Raw genomic sequence first — 9,485 nt, 5'->3', positions numbered from 1 at the left:
AAGCTCCGCGCCCTCGCCAACTGCACCGCTGCACTGCGGGGACCGCACGTGTGTGTGTGTGTATAGCACTGCGTGTTTGCGTTGTGCACTCTGTGTGTAGCAGAATCACTACTTGTGTGTGCGCGTACCAGTGTGCAGCACGGCATGTGTATGTGTGTGCATATACCAGTGTGCAGCACTGCGTGTGGGTGTGTGCGCACTCGCATGGGGTAGGGGGATGTTTATCCTCTCAACTTTACCAGCTCAGTCCCGGTCCCGCTAAGTCTCTTGCTTTGCTTGTTTTCTAGCACCGTTACCATGATTTGAATGCACTCGAGGGAGCAGCTGGCCACAGGGGTGAGTGTCTGTGTGTGCTGTCAGCCCTAGCCTGGGCTCAGTTGTTCCCTACTTTCATCTGTGACCAACATTTCTCCTGTGAATCATCTGCTGCAGGCACCTTGCATCGCTCCAACCTGCCCTCTTGCTTTCTTTTCCAGACTTTTATCTCCAGGCAGCACAGGGCAGTGCAGGCTGCATTTCTCAGATAGAAGCTTCTCGTTTAAAATATTGGTTAGTGGTATGGTGGGGTGAGGAAGGGGGGCAGTTGGCAGGCCTAGAAAATTGCAAAAAATGGCTAACAGTTTATAGTGTGTCACAGGGGTCAACAGAGTTAAGTAAACAGGGCTAAGCCTCCCCATCCTTTTACAAATGCAAGAATCTAAAGGCTCCTGTCAGTATACACTCACCTTTGTCTGGAAAACCTGAGAATTGCCTGGAAGTTCATAGCTATAGCAAACTTTGGTTTGATTAGTAACTGACAGAATACGAGGATATGGACAGATATTTGGCTGGGGTTTCATGATCCCGGCACTCATTCCTGCCCAGGGCAGGGGGTTGGACCTGACGATCTGTTTAGGTCCCTTCCAACCCTAAATACTACGATACTATGTTGTTTTTCATTTATTTTTTTCAGCTAGTATATTATTTGGAATTGGCAGCAGCGTATGAATTGTTGTTTTTTTTAATGCAGGAGTTTAATAGGAATAAAACATTTTCTAGATAAAACACACAAGTTCAATTGGAATAAAATAGTATTTTCTAGATAAATCAATCTGAGGCTGAGTGTAGATCAGGCTTTAATTTCACTGCTTCTTCTACCTGGTCACTTATTTCTGGTTTCTCTGGTATCTAGGTATTCCAGTTTAGCAGTAGACAAAAGAAAAAAGAAAAGGAGAATATTAAAATTGAAAAAAACGTGTAGAGGGCAAAGCAGCTTTTTTTAATATATGAAACTACAATTGGAATAGATCCCATCATTTTAGAATCTAGTCAGTTTCTGGTATCTTGCCCAAGTTGATGCAATTACTTTGTATTTGCTTTAGAAGACATTGACTCTTGGCTAGACCCTTAAAGTATAAGAGTAAGAACTGTACTAATCACTTCTCCCCACTAACTCCAAGGTTTAATTTAAAACACTGTGATGATGCAATTAACTTCCTCCTTGTTGCTTTTATTATGCTAGAAGCTTTTTAAGGGAAATCCAGTAAGTCTGTTTTTCCTCTATTACAGAAGAGCTCTCTTTTGAGGAATGTTAGCCATTTCCACAGGATTTCTACTTAGAATAAAGCTTTGTCTTGCCCTCAGGGTCATTTTATTTTGTTGCAGCCTGTGGCAAATCAGGTGACATTCTGTAAGAGTGATCTCAGGATCCATTAACAATCTGTAGAACCTCCTCAACAAAATTAGCATGACACTGGTAGTGATCCCAACTGAGAATAGTAGGGATGGTAAGTGAGAAGATTTTTTATGGGCTTCCTCATACTTAATTTACCTTTAATAAAAAGAAGAGATGTGAACTAAAGTGGTTTTGCTGTTGTGAAAAGCAGGTCTCGATTAACCCATTGGCAGAATTGTCCTGTGTATTGGATCCAGACTCAGGAAATCATATGACAGCATGACAATTACATCAATACAAATAGCCAGAAACAGACAAGATTCTGAGTAAGCTGTCTCCTGTGAGGCAACATGTTCTGTTGCCTACACCACTGTGCAGTGTCTGTTTCCCTAAGCAGATATTGTCTATCTTAGCTGTTTGTGCTTTGGGAGGGGCCCATTGCCTGTCTAAGGAAGAGATGTATATTCAGAGTTTTCCAAAGAGTAGAAGTAGCAAGTTCACTCCATTGTAAGCTTCTTTCTCAGACTCCTTTGGTTCACCAGAAAGATGACCCTGTCTGCTTAACAGTCCCATTGGAGTGGAAGTCTCACTACAAAAGTTGAGATGGTTGAAGCAAGGGAGAGGGTGTATCTGCACTGCAAATTCTGGCTCAGATTAAGTACCTTTGTTAGTTTTCATCTAGCTATCAGGGGCAACAATAATAGTAAAAACGTGCTACTGTGGACATCAGCACAGACCAGCACCTGGAATAATTATACTGTCAGAAACCTTCCAAGTGTGATTAGAATTGAGGAACGGACACCAAAACTGGGCATAATGCCATTTTGATGATTCACAGTGGGGGTTGGGCTAAATAATGATGATGAGGCACTTTGGTCTACAGCAATGGGGAGGGGGCCAAGCCAGCCCTTGACCAGTGGAGGTTTGCTGGTGGAGTTGCATTGATATGACTATATGACAGACCCTCCTATACATCTAGTTTATACAGGCAATAAAGTGCTTTACATAGCATACAGGGGTATAGGTTGTAGCCATGTTGGTCTAAGGGCATAGGCAGACAAGGTTCTTTGGGTAAATCTGATATATTTTATTAGATCAACTCAAATACATACAGCTAATGCCAATTGATGCCCTAAGCAAAATAAGCTATATCAGCAAAATAACTTTATGCCACGGTAACTGCATGTATCCTAGAGCTTTCACAGTTATAAAATGTCAAGAAAATATCTCATTCAAGCCAATATTACTGTACTAGTAAGAGTTTTCTTGTCCAGATTAGAGTTCTCGCCAAATCAGATTTGGATTTGGATAGAAAAGGCACAAGGTAGAAGGGGGCAAGCCAGAATGTGGATGCAACAGACAGAATGGGTTGTTCCCACTAATCGGAAGGATGCTTTTGGTTGATAAGAGCATCAAACTTAGATGATCTTTAGGAAGACGCGTGACTAGAATATTCAAAACTTCTGCTGATGAGAGCCTTGACTTTGTTTCATGCTCTTTTACTGGTTGCATTATTGTAATATGTCAGGTGGGATTGTAGCTAAAGGCCACTTAAACTGCAGCTAGTGTAGTGTTTTGTGACTGCCTTCTTTCTGGAATTTCACTGTTAAAATCTCTTCTAGTCCACTTGGCATGGCAAAACCAAAATTTGGTGCCCTTCAAGACAAATGGCAAAATCGGTCTGTTTTCTGTTCTGAAAGTTCTGTTTAGGCCTTGCTAGAAGTGGCTGTGATGGTTTTCTAGCTTTTGTAGGTTGCAGGTCTGTGTGCCATGTGGTAGATAGATTTGAGCATCTATTTTAAATTAATCTAGACAAATGTATACATTGTATACACTGGATAAACAACTAAATTCCTCTAGAATCATAACAGAACCTCTTTCTTGGAATGGGAAGGATAGCCCCAGACTAACAGCTAGGTTTGGCTGATGGAGCTGCTGAGTCTAAATGATTGATTTGAAATTATGCATTTATATTGTAGAGTTACTAGGCATTCTTTAAAAAAATATGTGCATAAATAAAATCATGAAAGAAGTGTTAAGAAATAAAAATGCACAGCCAGTTCAGGCCTGAGGGGTCTCCTGGTTGGAGGGTTGTGCTTTGCCTGTCTTGTGCTCATGTGTCCAGACCCCAGCCTCTTATTCTAAGGATAGGACCCAAAGGGCTTGGAGAAGAACACTTTATTGTATATATAAAACCGTCATCAGTCTTCCTTCTAATGGCTAAAGCTCTGGATGAGGACTCAGGAGACTGGTGCTTTGGTAGACCTCTGGCTATCCTCCTGTGTAAAATGTGGATAAAGATGCTGACCTTTGCAAACTACTTGGAGATCTTCTGGTGAATAGAACTTAGAGGTGGGTGGTAGTAGCACTGTCCTGGAAAAAGTGAAAGTCTACCCTTTATCAGTTTTTCATGATAAAAGGATGCTAACTATTCATATTTGGCTTCCCCTCTTTCCACATCCATCTGTAGACTACACCAAATTGCTCATGCCTCCCCTCCCACCCCCCAACATAACTTTTAGCCTATGTTTTCAAAAGGGTTCACTTTTTTAAGTTTTGGGCACACTGGGCAGGAATGAAAACCAGGAGTCATATTAAATATCTGAGGTATTGTAAAATTCTTAATTTAGTTTAGTAGGTAACTTAATTTTTGACTGTATTATGTGTAAAGAATCTTACTAAATGGTATATATTGAGTTGGTGTGGTCCAAATGGCTTATTTGGATCATTGTTCAATCAGTAACATGGTAGCGCTCTGGAAGACTGAAGGTTATAGTGTGTTAATTAAATTACAGGCTGACACTAAAAAAAAAAAAAGAGTAGTCATAAATAATAATCAGTCCTCTTAAGAAATACAAATCTGGGCATTAGTTTTCAGAGTGGGGTGCCAGAATCCTACCCCTCTCATCCCAAAAACAATCTCTTTCACTTAAGGTAGGGCTTGTCAGCTAGGGCTGGAGAGCATGTATCCTCTGCAAAAAGTATCCTTCCCTGCCTGGCAGTCACTTCTCAGAATAACTGTCTTTCTTCCTGTCGCTGTTGTAGTGAAGAGATGCCATAGTGGTAGAAAGAAGTCTAAGTTTGTAGTTAGTAGTTGCTTCCAGGCATGGAGGTAGAGCAGTCTTGCAGAGGAGAAGTCACAAGGTTTGTCTTCACAAGTGATTTATACCTGTATAAACATGGCTGCATCTATGTAAAAAGATTTGTACCTACTGGCACAACTCTTTGCATTAGTGTTACTAACTAAACACTTTGGAGATTTTACTCCTCTTGTGTTGGGAGTGTTTTTACATTGGAGCAGATTGCTTGCTGTGTCTGTAGCACTACTGTGCTCGGAGTCATTCCCATATTGCTGTGCCCTGTATCAGGTGACTGTTTTGTTTGCCTGCAGGGCCTTGACTGCTTTTGGGTCATGTTGACCACATATAACCTCCCTGCGTAAGTTCTGGTTAACAGCTAAGTTTTGCCTTTTTGAGAGTGCTGAAAAGGAACAGAAGCTGATATTACAACCTTGGGACACATGTGAGGACATCTTGGAAATGAAGGGCATTCCTAAGGCAAGAGAAGGGAAAGAATGGAGAGAAGGAGAAGAGGTGAGAGGCCAAGAAAGAGGACATCACTCATGTTAAGGAGTTGGTGGAGAAGGTGTTTGATTAAACCCAGGAGCTTGTGGCAAAAGGGCTTGCAATAACAGCAGAGTCTGGCTGTGACTGAGTGGATGATACAAATAGACTTAAAGATGCAACAGCAACACATAGAACTAATGAATAGGCAGCTGTTACTGGAGAGCTCCATCAAAGTTGCTTTCCACCTTCTGTCTCTTTGCCATTTGAGTAAGCCAAAAGATTTATCAGACCTGGCTTTAGAGCCATATAAAACAAGGGTATTCTTCTTCATTTGGACTTCCTCCTGGAAAGAGCTCCTTTGACCTCTCAAATCCATATGCTTCATCTTCCACAATCCTGAGTGGCTACAAAGAGGAAAAGCTGCTTACTTCAGCCAAAAACCTTTCACCTCTGAGGGTCTGTTAAATCTGGTTGATCTCTGAATTCAATACCTTCTACCCCATTTGCATTGTTTTCACTTTAAAAATCATATTTTATAAAATAAGAGTGTTGTTTTATATTTTCCAATCAGTTGAAACATTGCTGTCAAAACAGACCTGAATTTTGCAATGTAGTTTGGGAACAAAGATGTCAGTGCAGTTTTGGGTCATGTAAAATTATGGTGTAGAGAGGTAATAATGTATGGTTTGGTTTACTTGTCCCTGTGATACTATGTTCAGTTCTGAGCACTATATTAACAGAAAGATATTGCTAGAGTTTGGAGTAAGCAAGAAAAACAATCTGTGGTCTGGAAGAAATAGCATAAGACCTAAGTATGTATAGCATAGCTAAATGTCAGACTGGGGGGAAATATTCTCCATTGATAAATGACCAGGAGGCAGAAGGATTATTTGAGAGCCTTCTTTATGTTATAGCCTGGAAAAATGAGGTGAAGTTCAGTAGGATCATCAGGGGTATGCTGGAAGGGAAGTGCTGGAATCCAGGGTGTTTGAGAATGTGATCATGTAGCTCAGGTCTATTCAGCTGGTGGCCTGTGGGCTAGCCGCACGTGGCCTGTGAGCTGCACGTAGCCTACAGGGGATTAAATTGCAGTCCCTGGTCTTCTGCCTGACTGTTGTTCTAGTTATTGCTCCAGCTGCAACAGGCCAGGCTCCCCCCTCCCTCTTCCAGCTACAGGGGCAGGACAGTGTGGCAGAGGGAATGGATGGTTGTGCCATAGGGCTGCATAGGTGCATGGTGCAGTGGTGGGGGCAGGCATGCAGTACTGCAGCAGTTGAGGAGGAAAGTCACTTGCACAGGTGTGCAGTGTTGGGGGGCGTGTGTGTGGCTACCCCTGGTGTGGCCTGTGGTATGTGTAGCCCTTGCTGTTGCAGCCTGGGTGGTGTGTAGCCTCCAGCTGCTTGGAAGTTAAATAGCCCTGATGTAGGTAGATTCAAACATACTGTCTAGAACATGACTTGTCAGCTTAGGTTCTGTGGGCCAGAGCCATTTGATCAAGTCTGTAGGCATGGGGCTTTGCTACTGTGGGGAAAAGCACCAGCTATGGCTGGGTCCTAGCACCTGCCCATCTTTAACCTGAAACAGTTTAGCCTGGCCCACAGTCTTAAGATTGTTGACCGCTGGTCTAGAACATTTCTGCAACAAGAAAGAGATCAGCTAGATGTTCCACTGTGATTTTTTAAAGTGAAATAAAAATTATGTATGCAGTACTGCAAGGTGGGTAAGGATGTCAAATGCCATAAGGAATTTGAATCATACGTGCATGAACAATACAGCCTAACAAAAATATAGTAACTGTGGGAATGGAGGTAGTTCACTGTGCAAGGACTCTGGTCCATTGAAGAACTGCAGATTAATAATAATTAATTAATAATTAATTAATAATTCTATAATTAAATTCAGTTTTGAAAGCTTGCTTTAAATAAGACAGTCTTTTGAGCAATCTGAGCTAAGCTTTGAACTGTAATGTTCTCTAGTTAAAGGACACAGTATGGATCACTTTGGGCCCTGGAATAGATGTCAATGTGACTGCAGAGTAATCAAAGCATGAAGGCTATCTTAGCAACCAGGAGAGAGAAAAAATGCAAGCGCTGTGTAGTTATTTTAAAAACTCAATGTGGAAAACACTTGTCTATTTCTGCTGGGCTTCTGCAACAGCTTCCAGCATGACAGAGGGCTTCTCCCTTCTATGCCCTCTTCTTCCCTGTGGGCCCAGGTCATGTCCCTCTGTCCCAGTTCACCCCATGGGTTTGGGCTCAAGTTGGACTGTTCCCCACCCCATCTGGGCCACATTTGGACCTGGCACTGCCCATCCAGCCCACCAGGGAAAAAGGTCGACCCTTATCAAAATGGAATCAGAGGAGGAGGAAGTAGAAGGATTATGGGTTAGGATACATGGAGGTCAAGGAGAAAGGGATTTGGTGGTAGGGGTCTGCTACAGATCCCCACACCAAGGGGAAGAACTAGATTTGGAACTCCTGAGGCAGCTCTCGGAGACCATAAAGACTAGGGAGGCGGTAGTCATGGGGGACCTAAACTACCCTGATATCTGCTGGGAGACACAGGTAGCAAATTCCCACTGTTCATTCAGGTTCCTGTCCTGTGTACAGGACCTCCACCTGATGCAGGAGGTACATGGTCCCACTAGGAGGAATGTCTTACTGGACCTGGTATTGGCAACAGGGGATGACATGGTAGGGGATCTACAGATCAGTGGTCACCTGGGGGACAGTGACCACCAAATACTAGAATTCATCATAAGGCGTAGAGTGGGTAAAGTAACTAGTAGGGTGGAAGTGCTTGACTTCAGGAAGGCCGACTTCAGCAAACTCAGGCGTTTAGTCAATGATGCACTGCGGAGTAAGAGATTTGGCAAGATGGGAGCCCGGGAAGGGTGGCTGTGCCTTAAGGAAACAATCCTTTGGGCACAGAGGAAGACGATTCTGATGTGGGGGAAAAGGGGCCAAGGGGGTTCCTTGGCTGACCAGAGAAATCCAGAGCAGCCTAAGGGCAAAAAGGAGGGGATATAAAAAGTGGAAACAGGGAGAGATTACTAAAGAGGAGTATTCTTCCTCAGCTCGCGGTTGTAGGGAGGCAGTTAGAAAGGCCAAAGCTACCATGGAGCTGAGGATGGCATCCCAAGTTAAGGATAACAAAAAATTGTTTTTCAGATATATAGGGAGTAAAAGGAAGGCCCAGGGTGGAACAGGACCACCACTGAATGGGCAAAAGCAATTGGTGACAGACAGGGAGGACAAGCCTGAACCTCTCAATGAGTTCTTTGCCTCAGTCTTCCCAAATGAGGGGCAAGACAAGTCTCACAATGAGATTGTAGAGAGGCAACAGCTGGGTGCCAGACTACCAAGCGTTGACCCTGAGATGTTGCAGAGTCACTTGGAAGGACTGGATGTGTTTAAGTCTGCAGGCCCAGATGAGCTCCATCCAAGAGTACTGAAGGCACTGGCTGATATCATTGCACAGCCATTGGCAAGAATATTTGAGCACTCATGGTGCACGGGACAGGTCCCAGAGGACTGGAAAAGGGCCAATGTGGTCCCTATTTTCAGGAAGGGGAGGAAGGAGGATCCAGGCAACTATAGGCCAGTCAGTCTCACCTCCATCCTTGGCAAAGTCTCTGAAAAGATTATTACGGCTCATATATGTGAGAGCCCAGCAGGAAAAATTTTGCTGAGGGGAAACCAGTACGGGTTTGTAGCAGGTAGATCATGCCTGACTAATCTAGTCTCTTTTTATGACCAGGTTACAAAACACCTTGACACAGGAGTAGGAGTTGATATTGTTGACTTAGACTTCAGGAAGGCCTTCGATACGGTATCCCACTTCATACTAGTGAACAAGTTAAGAGGCTGTGACTTGGATGATTACAGAGTCCAGTGCGCGGCAAATTGGCTAGAGCGTTGTACCCAGAGAGTGGTAGTGGATGGGTCAGTATCGACCTGCAAGGGAGTGGGTAGTGGGGTCCCACAGGGCTCGATTCTTGGACCAATACTCGTCAATGTCTTCATCACTGACTTGGACAAGGGAGTGAAGTGTACTCTGTCCAAGTTTGCAGATGATACAAAACTTTGGGGAGAAGTGGGCACACCGGAGGGCAGGCAACAACTACAGGCAGACCTGGACAGATTGGACAAATGAGCAGAAAACAATAGAATGCAATTTAACAAGGAGAAATGCAAAGTGCTGCACCTAGGGAGGAAAAATGTCCAGCACACCTACTGCCTAGGAAATGACCTGCTCAGTAGCAC

General features: G+C 43.6%; 1 protein-coding gene across 5 annotated transcripts in view; it reads left to right on the top strand.

Moving 5' to 3' along the window:
- Positions 1-9,485, top strand: part of GPR155 (G protein-coupled receptor 155) — a 67,846-nt gene that overhangs the window by 1,312 nt on the left and 57,049 nt on the right. For 4 of the 5 annotated variants that reach the window (XM_019522942.1, XM_019522943.1, XM_019522945.1 and 1 more), the window contains exon 2: positions 288-336. The gene's annotated coding sequence lies outside the window, so the exon portion shown is untranslated. Of the gene's footprint in view, positions 1-287; positions 337-1,643; positions 1,767-9,485 lie in introns of those variants that run through there. The other variant, XM_019522944.1, reaches the window with a different exon arrangement.

The sequence above is a fragment of the Gavialis gangeticus genome, unplaced genomic scaffold (assembly GCF_001723915.1).
Source record: "Gavialis gangeticus isolate Ggan-Ray unplaced genomic scaffold, GavGan_comp1, whole genome shotgun sequence".
NCBI classification, from domain to species: Eukaryota; Metazoa; Chordata; order Crocodylia; family Gavialidae; genus Gavialis; species Gavialis gangeticus.
This window is presented reverse-complemented; position numbering and strand designations above follow the sequence as displayed.